Here is a 12,811-nt window from a genome sequence, read left to right on the forward strand (position 1 = left end):
CTAACCAGAAATCCGATCTCTCAGAGGAAAACCAGTAAGGCTATTGCTATGGGCTGAACTGTGTTCTCCAAGAATTCACATATTGAAGCCCTAGCCCCCAGCACCTCAGAATGCGACTGTATCTGGAGATGGGGTCTTAAAAGAGGTGATTACACTGAAATGAAGCCACTAGGCCTTAATTCAGCCTGACACATGTCCTTATAAGAAGAGGAAATTTGAACACACAGAAAGACACCAGGGATGTGTGTGCACAGGGAAAGACCATGTAAGGATACAGCAAGAAAGTGGCCATCTGCAAGCCAAGGAGAGAGACCACAGGAGAAAACAAACTTACTAATACTTTGATCTTGGACTTTCCCAGACATGTGAGAAAATAAATTTCTGTTATTTAAGCCACCCAGTCTGTGGTATTTTGTTATGGGAACCCTAGCAAACGAATACAGCTACTGACAGAATTTCTTAGCCATATCGGGTTTAAATTCAATTCTTTTTCAAACAGCTAATCTTTGGAATTGGTATCAATGAATTTGGGGGAATAACTGCTTTAGTATTTCTCTAGGCCAGCCACAAAGCTCCTTTCAGGACCCTCTAATGAAATAAAAATGCTCTGGAGTAGGCCCCAAGAATTCTGGTTTTGAAGAAGTAAAACTATCACTATTTGCAGATGACATAATCGTATACAGAGAAAATGCTGAGGAATCCACCGAAAATCTATTAGAACTAATACACAAGTTCAGCAAGGTTGCAGGATACAAGACTGATATACAAAAATCAACTATATTTCTATACACTATCAGTGAAAAATCCAAAAATGAAATTAAGAAAACAGTTCCAGGGACTTCCCTTGTGGTCCAGTGGGTAAGACTCCGCACTCCCAATGCAGGGGGCCCGGATTCGATACCTGGTCAGGGAACTAGACCCCGCATGCATGCTGCAACTAAAAGTTTGCATGTCACAACTAAGAGTCTGCATGCTGCAACTAAGAAGTCTGCATGCCACAACTAAAGATCCCGCATGCTGCAATGAAGATCCCGTGTGACTCAACTAAGACCTGGCACAGCCTAAATCAATAAATAAATATTAAAAAAAAAGAAAACAGTTCCATTAATAATAGCATCAAAAAGCATAAAATAATTAGGAATATACTTAATAAGAGAAATGAAAAACTTACACTCTCAAAATAACAAAACATTGTTGAAGGAAATTAAAGACCTAAATAGATAGAATGCCATCCCATGTTCATAGATCAGAAAACTTAATATTAAGATTATATATTCCCCAAATTGATCTATATATCCAACACAATCCCTATCAAAATTCTAGTAGCCATTTTTCAAAAACTGACAAGCAGATCCTAAATTTTATACGGAAATGCAAGGGACCAAGAATAACCAAAACAAACCTTAAGAAAGAAGGGGAAAAAAAGGGTAATTCACAACTCTCAATTTCAAAACTTAATAGATAAAACTACAGTAAGATAACATGATGCTGGGTAGTATGTGAAGATAGACATACAGATCAATGGAACAGAACTGAGAGTCCATAAATAAACCCTTACATTTATAGTCAGTTGATTTCAACAAGGGTGCCAAGATAATTCAATGGAGGAAAGAATAGTCTTTTCAACAAATAGTTCTGAAACAACTGGATACCCACATTCAAAAGAATAAAGTAGGACCCCTTCCTTATACCATATACAAAAATTAACTCCAAATAGATCAAATACCTAAATGGAAGAGCTAAAACTATAAAACTCTTAGATGAAAACACTGGAGTAAACCTTTGTGTCCTTGGGTTAGGCAGTACCTTCTTAGATACAATACCAAAAGCACAGGCAACAAAAGAAAAAATAAGTAAATTGGACATCATCAAAATTAAAAACTTTTGAACTGCAAATGGTACAATTGAGAAAGTGAAAACACAACCAATAGGAGAGGAAAAAATATTTGCAAATAATATATCTAATAAGGCACTTGTATCCAGAATGTATAAAAACTCTAACAAATCAGTAATAAAAAGACAAAAAACAATTTTAAAACGGACAAAAGATTTGAAAAGACCTTTCTCCAAAGAAGATACACAAATGGCCAATAAACATGTGAAAAGATGGTCAACATCATTAGCCATCAGGAAGTACAAATCAAAATGAGACACCACTTCACACCCATTAGGACGGCTAAAAGAAAAATGACAGATAAGAACAAGAATTGGCAAGGATATGGAGAAATTGGAACCCTTATACATTGCTGGTGGAAATGTAAAATGATACAGCCACTTTGGAAAACACATTAGTAGTTGCTCAGAAGGTTAAACACAGATTTGCCATATGATCTGCCAATTCCACTCCTAGGTATATACCCAAGAGAAATGAAAACATGTGTCCACACAAACACATGTACACAATGTTCATAGCAGCATTATTAATAATAGCCAAAAAGTGGACACAAGCCATATGTCCAACTAATTAATAGATTAATAAAATATGGTATATCCATACAATGGAATATTATTCAGCTATAAAGAGGAATGAAGTGCTGAAATATGGTTGAACCCTGAAAACTCTATGCTCAGTGAAAGAAGCCAGTCACAAATGACCATGTATTGTATAACTGCACTCATACAAAATGTCAAGAATAGAGAGATCTACAGAGACAGAAAGTAGATTAGTGGTTGCTTAGGGCTAGAGGAATGTGGGGGAATGGGGAGTAACTGTTAATAGATACAGGTTTCTTTTTGGGTGATGAAAATGTTCTGGAATTAAATAGTGGTGATGGCTGCACAATTCTCTGTACTAAAAACCATTGAATTGTATATTTTTAAATTGTATATTTTCATTGGGTGAATTATATGGTATATGGATCATATCTTAACAAAGCTGTTAAAAAATGAAACTTTTGCCCCCAAAAAAGAGAAAAGAAAAACAAGAAAACAACAAGAAATTTAGGGAGACAGGTTGCGGAAAAGAGATGGAGTATATGTGTGTGTATGGGGTTATGAGAGGAGAAATGAAGGAGAAAGAGACAACAGAAAGACGAAAAGAAATAGGAAGAGATGAAGGGACCAGGGACATGAGCTCAGAGAGACAGACACATAGAGACGTGGAGACAAGACTACGCCCAAAAGAAAGAGAAACTTGCCAAGATGCACGTGCAGATCGCTCGTCTGTTCTTCCATTTAGCAGATATTTACTGATCATCTTCAAAGCCAAGCTCTGTGTACAGCAGTAAACCAGGTAGAGCAAGCCACTGAGCTCCACAGTAAGAGACAGAGCTCTCATCAGGCACTCAAGGCATGGATGGTGAGAGCTGGGATGCAGTACGTGTGCCCACATATGCACACTGCACATCCACATCCACACACTCACTCCAGACCACACTCAACACATGCAACATTCCCAAAAGTCAAATCATCTTTGCAGGGTACATCATTTCTCACCTGAGGCATTTAGAATTCTGCTAGCAAAGACCTTCAAATATATATTGTTTTTACAGGTATGGGCACAAACGGGAATGACGTCTTTTATTCTCACCCTGAAGTCTCTATGAAACGAGGCTCAAGGACAGGATTCATCGCAGTCTGGAGATCCCCTGCACTCTTCCCCTTCATCAGTAAGGACTAGCTTTGGAAACAGAAAGGAATGTGACCTGTGACAAGCACACCAGCACTGCTCCTCTGGGCTTTCAGCTGGAAAGTTCCCAGAACACATTCTTATATATTCCTTTCATCCATCCAGAGCTAGCCCAATAAAGGCATCCTGTGTTGCCTGTTCCCCTGTCTTGTGGCCCCTCTACTGCTGACAAGCATGTGAGAGGAAATCTCAGCTCAACAGGAAAAGTGACTCTGTTCCCTGCACAGAATCTGCTCCCTGCTTGATTCAGCCAACTCTGAGAAGGGAAAGCCAGGGAAGTTTCTGGATGTCTCTGGCTCTGATCCCTTTTCTCCTAAGTTAGCCAGAGTCCAAGCTGCACAGTATCCCCGACATAGTCTTGAGTCATATCCTAAGATGGTGGTTGATCCCTTTGTATTAGTGTGTGATGAATTCTCTTTGCAGGAGTTAGTATTGGGTGCTTTGGGTGCTGTCTACCAGCATATAACTAGGAAATGCACAAAACCCAGAGCATGCGGGGAGTGGGCACTGGCCTGCATTCTGGGCAGGCTGAATCAGAGCTGTTCTGGGAAACAGTGCTCGGGTTCCCTGCAGGCCTCCATGGCTGCCCACCATTTGGAGCAGTAGTGAATCCAAAAATAGTAGTCGAGCATCTAAAATTGCCTTCCACCCTGGGCCAGGCCAGTCCCCTGAGGATGTCAGTATTTCTAGAACGTCCCCATTCACCCAGAGTGCCTTGTGTCAGACCCCAGTGGGGATCTGGGCAACCGTTAAGCTCTGCTGGTTGTGCTCACTCCTGCCCAGGCCCTCTTGACACTGCATCACTTGCCCTGTTTCCCACACAGGAAATGCTCTAGATTTATGCTGCTTGCTGTTACCAAGTCAAAGGCCTTTAACCTGGCACATGGCTTGGAAGGGCAGAGAGTGACCTGGGTGACTCTCTGTCATTAGTTGTAAATTAATTCCTAAAAATGAAGACTAGGGAAGCAGAATCACCTGGGGAAGCCTGAGCTTCTAGCTTGGTGCTGATGCCACAGGAAGCCATTTCCATGGCAGCCTGTTTCTCCCTGATAGAATTATTCTGGGTTCCCAGGGAATTTTATCATCATGAAGACTTGTCATGCCAAGCATGCCTCAGTGCCTTTGTACATCCTGTGCTCTATGCGTGAATGCCCTTTACTCCCTCTTCCCTGACAAATGCCCCATCACCCTCTTCTGCGATGTCTTGCTAAGGGCAGGGAAGCTATGGTGTTCGTGAAGTTGTCTGCAGTGAATGCTTTTGCATCACCACTGAGTTGTACTCCATGTCTAGAGATGCACACACCCCCACTCTCCCACCTCCTGATCAACAGTGATTCCCAGCTGCCTGGCTCATGGGACAGAAGTGAGGCAGAGAAGGAGCATCTCCAACAACTGGACTGACCTCCGATCTTCCAACAGCTAAGTGGTCAGGATCTCCAACCCCTGCATGAGCTGTCTGACTGAATGCAGTTTGAGTGTCTCTCAGCTTAAAGATCATGCACTTTAGTTCTCATTTCCTTAGCTGTCACCCTCCTTAGTGGCTGTACTTGGCGTCCCTAAGAGATGCTATGCAGCACAGAACAGAGAAAGAGCTGGGGCTGGGGTGGGGAGGGAGGACAAGTTAGCTTACGAGTCAGTTTCCTCCTCTGTAAAAGGGAGGTAACCGATTCCACCTCAGGATGGCTGAGAGGATGAAATGAGATGTGTAAATGGCTTGGCACAGGGTTGATGCTTTGGGGAGACAGCTACAATTTATGCCCCTTTAGCAGAAAGTCCCCCCTCTTCTGGTAACAGCAGCATCTCCTCATCCCCGTGCTTGGGGTGGGTGGGGTCAGCCTGGCCAATCAGAAAACCCCTGGCCCTGGTGATTCACCAAGGGATGAACACGAGACTAAGAATGGGCCAATAAATTCAATTTGTCGACTTTCGTTGGAATGACTGGGGGAGTTCTTGCTGCTGGGGGTTCCGAGAGGAGGCTGTAAGCCAGGACCTGTGTGTGCCACAGTGCCGCCGGGAGGCAAAGGCTGCCTAAGGAGAGATCTGAACCCAAGGACAGTTGAGAGAAAGAGGGAACAAGCCCCATGGATCCAGCTATTTCTGGAACTGCCCTAGACCTCTCAGTTATGAGACCCAGAAAATTCTGGTTCTTGCCTAATCTAATTTGAATGAGTTTCTGTTCCATGCAAACAAGAATCTTGGCTAATGCAAAGCTCACCAATTTGGTTTACCCTTCCCGCTGTCATTTCTTGGGGCGGGGATGTTGAGGGGAGGAAGGGGGCCTCCTTGAGTCCTGCAGAGATGAGGTCACAGCCCACCTTCCCGTCCTCAGCCTCCTTGTCTTCAGGCCATCTTCCTCCACGCTGATCATTCTCGAACACGGGCTTAGTCATGTTACTCCTCACTTAGAGGACTCCTTGGCTCCCCCCGGCCTGGAGTGCAAGTCCCCACTTCCCCAGCTCCACCTTCAAGGCCCTTCACAAGCTGACCTAATTGCCTTTGGAGCGTATCTCTCTCGGGACCCTCTCCTCCATCCCCCGACTCCGTGGATACCGCGCCTGATTCACAGCAACGCGTTCCCCACTCAGGAACATCCCCCCACCCCGTACCCACCACGTGCCTTTCCCTGAAAGCCCTTCCCCTCCTTACCAACCTGCCAAGCCTCCACCTCCTCAACTATCTGCTCTTCCGAGAAGCCTGCACAGATGACCAGGGAAGAATGAATGGCCCACTGCCCTGCACTTAATCCCTTGTCATCTATAGTACTTGTCAGTCCGTCCTTAGTGAGAATAATGTATATACATTTTGAGAGCAGGAAGCATGTCGTCCTCGATTCTGGAGCCCCCTGGGGCCCTCACACAAGGATTGCCTGCCACAGGCCCTTGGCAAATTTGCTGACACGAGACCTCAAGCTTCCAGCCGACAAGCTCTGAGGCCCCTACCCCTCCCCTCAGCTGAACTCTAGGAGAGGGGAATCTAGCCTTGGGATCACATTTCCTCTTCACCAGGAACTTTTTTTAAATTGTGGTAAAATACACATAGCATAAATTGTACAGTTTAAACCATCTTAAAGTGTACAGTTCAGTGGCATTAAGTGCCTTCACAATGCTGTGCGCCTATCATCACGACCTAGTTCCAGAACTTTTTCACCACCCCAAATGGAAACATACCCATTAGGCACTCACTTCCCATTCCTTCCCTCCTCCCAGGCCCTGTCAAGCACTAATTTGCTTTCTGTCTGTACAGATTTGCCTATTCTGGGTATCTTATATAAATGGAGTCATACAGTATGTGGTCTTTGTGTCTGGCTTCTTTCACTTAGCCTCATGTCTTCAAGATTCATCCAGGTTGTAGCATGTATTAGTACTTCATTCTTTCTAATGACTGAATAATACTCCATTGCATGGATGTATCACATTTTGTTTATCTATTCATCAGTTGATGGATATTAGGTTGTTTCCACCTTTTGGTTATTGTGAACAGTACTGCTATAAACATTATTGCACAAGTTTTTGTTTGAACACCTGTTTTCAAGTCTCTTAGGTATATACCTAGGAGTGAAACTGCTGGGTCAGATAGTAATTCTGCATCTACTGGGAAGCCTCTTATGCTTGTCGTCTTTAATCTTCACCAACATCCTAGGTCAGCTTGGCTGACTTCACCTTGGGAGAGTCCCTCAGCTTTTTTTTTTTTTTTTTTTTTTGTGGTACGCGGGCCTCTCACCGCTGTGGCCTCTCCCGTTGCGGAGCACAGGCTCCGGATGCACAGGCTCAGCGGCCATGGCTCACGGGCCCAGCCGCTCCGCAGCACGTGGGATCCTCCTGGACCGTGGCAGGAACCTGCGCCCCCTGCATCGGCAGGCGGACTCTCAACCACTGCGCCACCAAGGAAGCCCCATCAGCTTTTTAGAAGGAAGCTATTTCATCTTGATGGTTGTCTCCTGATGGCAATGCTTAAAGGGTGTTCCTAGTTTTTAATATTAACCTCTTGCTATTTAGAGCTTTCTATTGTCTAAGCTACTTAAGATCCGCTATTTAATTTGTCCCTCACAGAAATACTACAGGGTAGATACTATTATGTCTGTTTTTCAGATGAAGAGGCTGAGTTCCCGTGGGGTGGCGTGACTTGACATGGTCACAGCCATCAGGGGCCCAGCTGAGGTTGACTCCCAGCCCAGCGCCCTTTCCACACAACCACAGTGGCCCTCTCTGTCCAAGGCCTTTTTAAAAATAATCGCCTTCTGAAATGTATTCTCAGGTCCCTCACTGTCTAGAAATGCGCCTTGCTAGGTGACTTGTCAGTGCTGGCGCAGACTTCACACGCTCTGCCAGTTGGCACCTCATTCAGAATCAGAACGTTTTTCCTGGGGCAGATTCTGCCTGTAGCAGGGAGATCAACTTTTGCCTTTTCTGGATCTTCTGGGACCTGCTGGAGTCCTGGGTTAAAATGCTCCCTTTTGATGTTGATCTGGAGCTAAATCTGAGTGTGTCCTACAGCTCCACCTCAGCTCTTGACATTTCCTCCTTATTCTTTCATCCAACCCGAGAGCATCCCCTTCCCCTTCTCAGGAGGAAACTCTCTCTTGGACTGGGGAGTCCCCTGACCTGCTTTGGAGCAGAAAAGAGGCACAACAACCTCCAGCCTGACAGGGTGGAATTGGCCCAGCCTGCTCCTTGGAAGCTTCCAACCCTCATATCCTAGTTCCACGTGGAACCACCTAGAAGACTGTAAAGAATAAGGCAAGCAAAATAGACAACAGAATGACAACATTCACCATTCATCAGAGCATACTACTGTCCCTGACGCTTTAGGAACATCTGCTCACTCAATCCCCCGACTGCACCAGAAGGAAGATGTTATTTTGCAGACGAGGAGACTGAGACTCAGTGCCCTGTGGCGACTCCTCCAGAGCAACAGAGCTGAGGGTGACCAGGCAGGACTGGAAACCAGTAGAGCCCGTGCTGTCCCCACTCTGGCCACCATCTGCCTCCCAGCTTTTGGAGCTGACCTGGTCCCCTTAGAGCCTGCCTTGGCAGTCCTGCAAGGGGTGAGGGCTTTCTAGATGCCGCATCCACTCAAGCACACATGTCCCTAGCCAGCTTCTCCCAAAGTATGTCCTCTGCGACCCTCATTCTGGGTGCTGCTATGAGCTCTGAAAATAAGGTTCCACATTTTGATACACTTGCGGATGACAGCATGAGGCAGGGTTCTGTCCTGGAGGCTTTCTCAGCCCTTAAGAAGCAAAGATGCAGGATAAATCTCTGAGAGGGAGAGAAAGTCTAGAGAGTTTCCCAGACTTATTTGACTACGGAATGTCAAATGGAATGACTATGGAATGACTCCTTTTTCAAGGAGTAGCTCAATGTGTCCTCCTCATAGTACTGGTCAGAGGTGCCCCCAAGCCCTCTAATTAGTGGGTATCCAGAGCTCAGGGAGCATGGTGGTTGTGACGTGGGCTCTGGAGCCAAGCTGCCTTGGATCACATCTCAGCCCTGCTGCATAGTAGCTGCGTGACCACGGGCAAGTTATTTTCTCTATCTGTGCCTCAGTTTCCTCACTTGTAAAACATGGATGATGATAACGATGTAAATTATATTCTACACATAAGCTTCTTAGAACAATGTTCAGCACATAGTCAGTGTTCACTAGATGTTAGCTGGCATTTTCAATCCTTCTCGAGCCTCGCCCCCAGGCCAACAGTGGCCTCTGATATTATAAAACCTCTTTTTTTTTTTTTGCGGTTCGCGGGCCTCTCACTGTTGTGGCCTCTCCCATTGCGGAGCACAGGCTCCAGACACGCAGGCTCAGCAGCCATGGCTCACGGGCCCAGCCGTGGGATCTTCCCGGACCGGGACACGAACCCGTGTCCCCTGCATCGGCAGGCGGACTCTCAACCACTGCACCACCAGGGAAGCCCTATAAAACCTCTTAATGAAGATGGTGCAAAGCCAATTAAAAGACAGCTGTGGCTCCCTAGGAATAACCCTTCCTATCCTTGATGCCTGTGAAAATCTCCTTTTATTTCTACTTCATTTTTTTCTCCCTCACAGACAGGCACGTAATAGTCAGAAGACCAAGATTCTGCACTCTCCTTACTTATTTTCCAGTGGGATCTCAAGTTTCCTTCCCTATAACATAGAACGTAGTAAGCCTCTAATCCAGGGGCAAGGCACAGAGCAGGTGGGGTTAGAGCACTAAGCAGGCAGAGGCTGGATGGTCAAGCCACAAGGAGAGCACAGCATGAGTGACAGGTTGTCACTTTCCTTCTGGGGAAGTGGGAGAGGGGTCTATGACAAGGGTGCTTGGGTAGTGAATTAGGGTAATTTACAGTAGCTGCTGCAACCGACCTAAAATCTTAGCGGCTTTAAGTGTGCATCTTGGGGACTAAGTCTCCATCTTGTAGCAACAAGTTCTAGGAGAGACCATCCTATATGGAATATATAGCCAGCAGTAAGTGGGTATATGGATGCCAAGAACTCCTGGATGACCTTGGCTGCCAAAACCATTCTCTGTTGCCCAGTTGATTCTTCCCTCCCCCTTACTGGAAGAGTAAGACCTTGGGGGAGGGCAGGCATTTGTCTCTGAGTTAACTCTCTCAGCTCTTAAAAGACTTCTCTGCAAGCTCTGAGTCTCTAGTTGTTCACATCCCAGTTTCTTAATGTCTTGCCTCTGGGAGGCCTCAGGCCCTGCAGTAGCTGTTACTTGTCTCACTGATTCTCCACTTGGGGCAGAGATGGTTAGTGCTCCCTGAATACTCCTGTGTTCCCCTGCATTTCCCAGCCTCCCTTGCAGTTGGCTGGGGCCATATAACTAGCTCTGCCCAAGAGACTGGTGTCACCTCCGAGTAGAGGAACTTAGGGCTGTGCCTCCTGCATCTGCCTCTGTCTCTGTTGAGATGGCTCTGGAGGCCAGGTGCTTCACAGAAAAACTGGAAGGACCAACTCAGAAGCAAAAGAGGTCAGACCCCTCCGCCTGGGACTGACTTCTCCACTGAGTGAGTGTGTGTGTGTGTGTGTGTGTGTGTGTGTGTGTGTGTATGGGGGTGGGGGAGGGGAAGAGGAGGGAGAACATCAGTTGGGTAACAGAGGAGCACACCTTTGGCACACAGGGCCGTCCAGGAATTCTTGGCATTTACACAGCCGTTTAACGCTAGATGTTATCTTCCACATAGGATTTTCTGTTACTGAACTTCTTGCTGTAATTTGGGGTAACAGTGTGACCTATGATTCAGATATCCCCAGTGGTACCATGGGACAGTGTGGTAGACAGCATGTCTCAGGCTATAACACACACACACAAATTACCTGCGGGTCTTGTTAAGCTGCAGATTCTGGTTCAGTAGTTCTGAGGTGGCACTTGAGAGTCTGCATTTCTAACAAGCTCCCGGCTGACGCTGATGCTGCTCGTCCCTAGACCACTCTCTGAACAGTAAGGTGAGGGGGCAGGGCTGATTCATCCATTATATCTGGTAGGAACAGCGCCTAGTGCCCATTAAAATGTTTTATTTGCGTTTAAGAGTCAGAAGGAAAAAAAATGAACTTTTAGGTAAAAAAATGTTTGAATAGATAACATTAATATATTTATCTTTATACCAACAGAGTTATAAATTTCATAAGCAAGAAGGGGCTCATGAAGGCAAAAATGCCTAGGGGCCAGGGACTTCCCTGGCAGTCCAGCGGTTGAGACTCTGCGCTTCCACTGCAGGGGGTGTGGGTTCGATCCCTAGTCAGGGAACTACGATCCCGCATGTCGTGTGGCACAGCCAAAAAGTACAAAAAAAAAAAAAAAAGCCTAGAGCCCACCAAAATCCTACTGTGGCCCTGGGGGCAGGGGTGGGGGCAATGGAAGGAGCTATGCTATCTATAGTGCATAAGACTGTGAAATCTGAAGAATTCATGAAAAGTGACACAGATCACATGGCTCCATGGTCCTCTGGGAGGATCACATGAGATACAGAATGAGAATGTACTACTGGACAACAGAGAATGGTTTTGGCAGCCAAGACCATCCGGGAGCTCTTGGCATTCATATACTCACTTAGTGCTGGCTATATATTCCATATAGGATGGTCTCTTCTAGAATTTCTGGCTATAGGATGGAAATGGGCATTTCAACTTGCATTAGACTTAGTCCCCAAGATGTAGTTAGCTGCTTATACCATCTTTCTGAGTCTCCTCAGTTCTCCAGATCTCCACGTAGGGAGCTCTGAGGGGTACCCAATGCCTCTTGGAGGCCCCCAAATTCTGGTGCCCCAAATCCCTTCCAAGGGACTTCCAGTCTTTTTGTCCCCGATCCCCACCCCATAGGACACACTCATGTGCTCCTAGAGCTGGAGGGCTGGGAGCAGCTGGCCCCATAGTGTAAGGGAAGAGGGACCAAGCTCCAGAGGCTGCTTTTATTAGCGACAACGATCGGAGCAGCAACTGTCCAAAGCATGAGTCAAATGCCTTGTTAACAAAAAGAGAATGAATAAGCAGTCCCTTCAGCAGCAAATGTTTTCTTAAAAACACAGCCATCCATTTACTTTGGACCTGATACCAGTTCTGACTGTCCCCAAAAGTACTGCATGGGCTTTTAGAGAACGGACAATAACAGCTGACCCTTCTAACACATCTGCTATCCTCCTTTGTCACAGACTCAGCGTCTGACACAATTATTGCTCTGGGTTGGCCTCAATCATGCAATCACTGGGGTGAACCACTGGGCCTTGGAGGATGAACTGTTCACAGATGAGGAAACCAAGGTCTCAGAAGGGAGCAGTGATCTGCTCAAGGGCACAAAATGAGTTGGAAGCAGAGCCAAGCCTAGGACCTGGGACCACTGCTTATATGCTGTCTTCATTTCAGCACCAGGGGTGGATATTGGAAAGCTTTTACTGTTTTCAGACCTGGGAGGGTTCATTCTTTTATTCACTCACCATCTACCAAGAACCACCTTAAATCTGCCATGGTTCTAGCTTCCCTTAATACTTCTCAATAAACCCATGATGATCTAACCTTTTGAAAAACCTTACTGGCCCAGCGTCTATCTCCTCCTGGCCTGATAGTTCCAAGTGTGAGATTCTATCTGTTGATGGGCTGTGTGTGTTTTGCATCAAGGGCAACCTAGCCTTGACCTTGCCACTTTCCACTGTGTAAACCCGAGTGAACCTCAGAAAGCTTTGATTTCTCATCAGTAAAATATAGA

General features: G+C 46.0%; 1 protein-coding gene across 6 annotated transcripts in view; it reads right to left on the minus strand.

The window, feature by feature from the left end:
• Positions 1-12,811, minus strand: part of IRAG1 (inositol 1,4,5-triphosphate receptor associated 1) — a 122,100-nt gene that overhangs the window by 98,511 nt on the left and 10,778 nt on the right. The window contains exon 1 of one of the 6 annotated variants that reach the window (XM_060103038.1): positions 10,930-10,986. The exons of the other annotated variants lie outside the window; for them this stretch is intronic. The gene's annotated coding sequence lies outside the window, so the exon portion shown is untranslated. Of the gene's footprint in view, positions 1-10,929; positions 10,987-12,811 lie in introns of those variants that run through there. 6 annotated transcript variants of the gene reach the window in all.

Source organism: Mesoplodon densirostris, chromosome 7 (genome assembly GCF_025265405.1).
Source record: "Mesoplodon densirostris isolate mMesDen1 chromosome 7, mMesDen1 primary haplotype, whole genome shotgun sequence".
In the NCBI taxonomy this organism is placed as follows: Eukaryota; Metazoa; Chordata; class Mammalia; order Artiodactyla; family Ziphiidae; genus Mesoplodon; species Mesoplodon densirostris.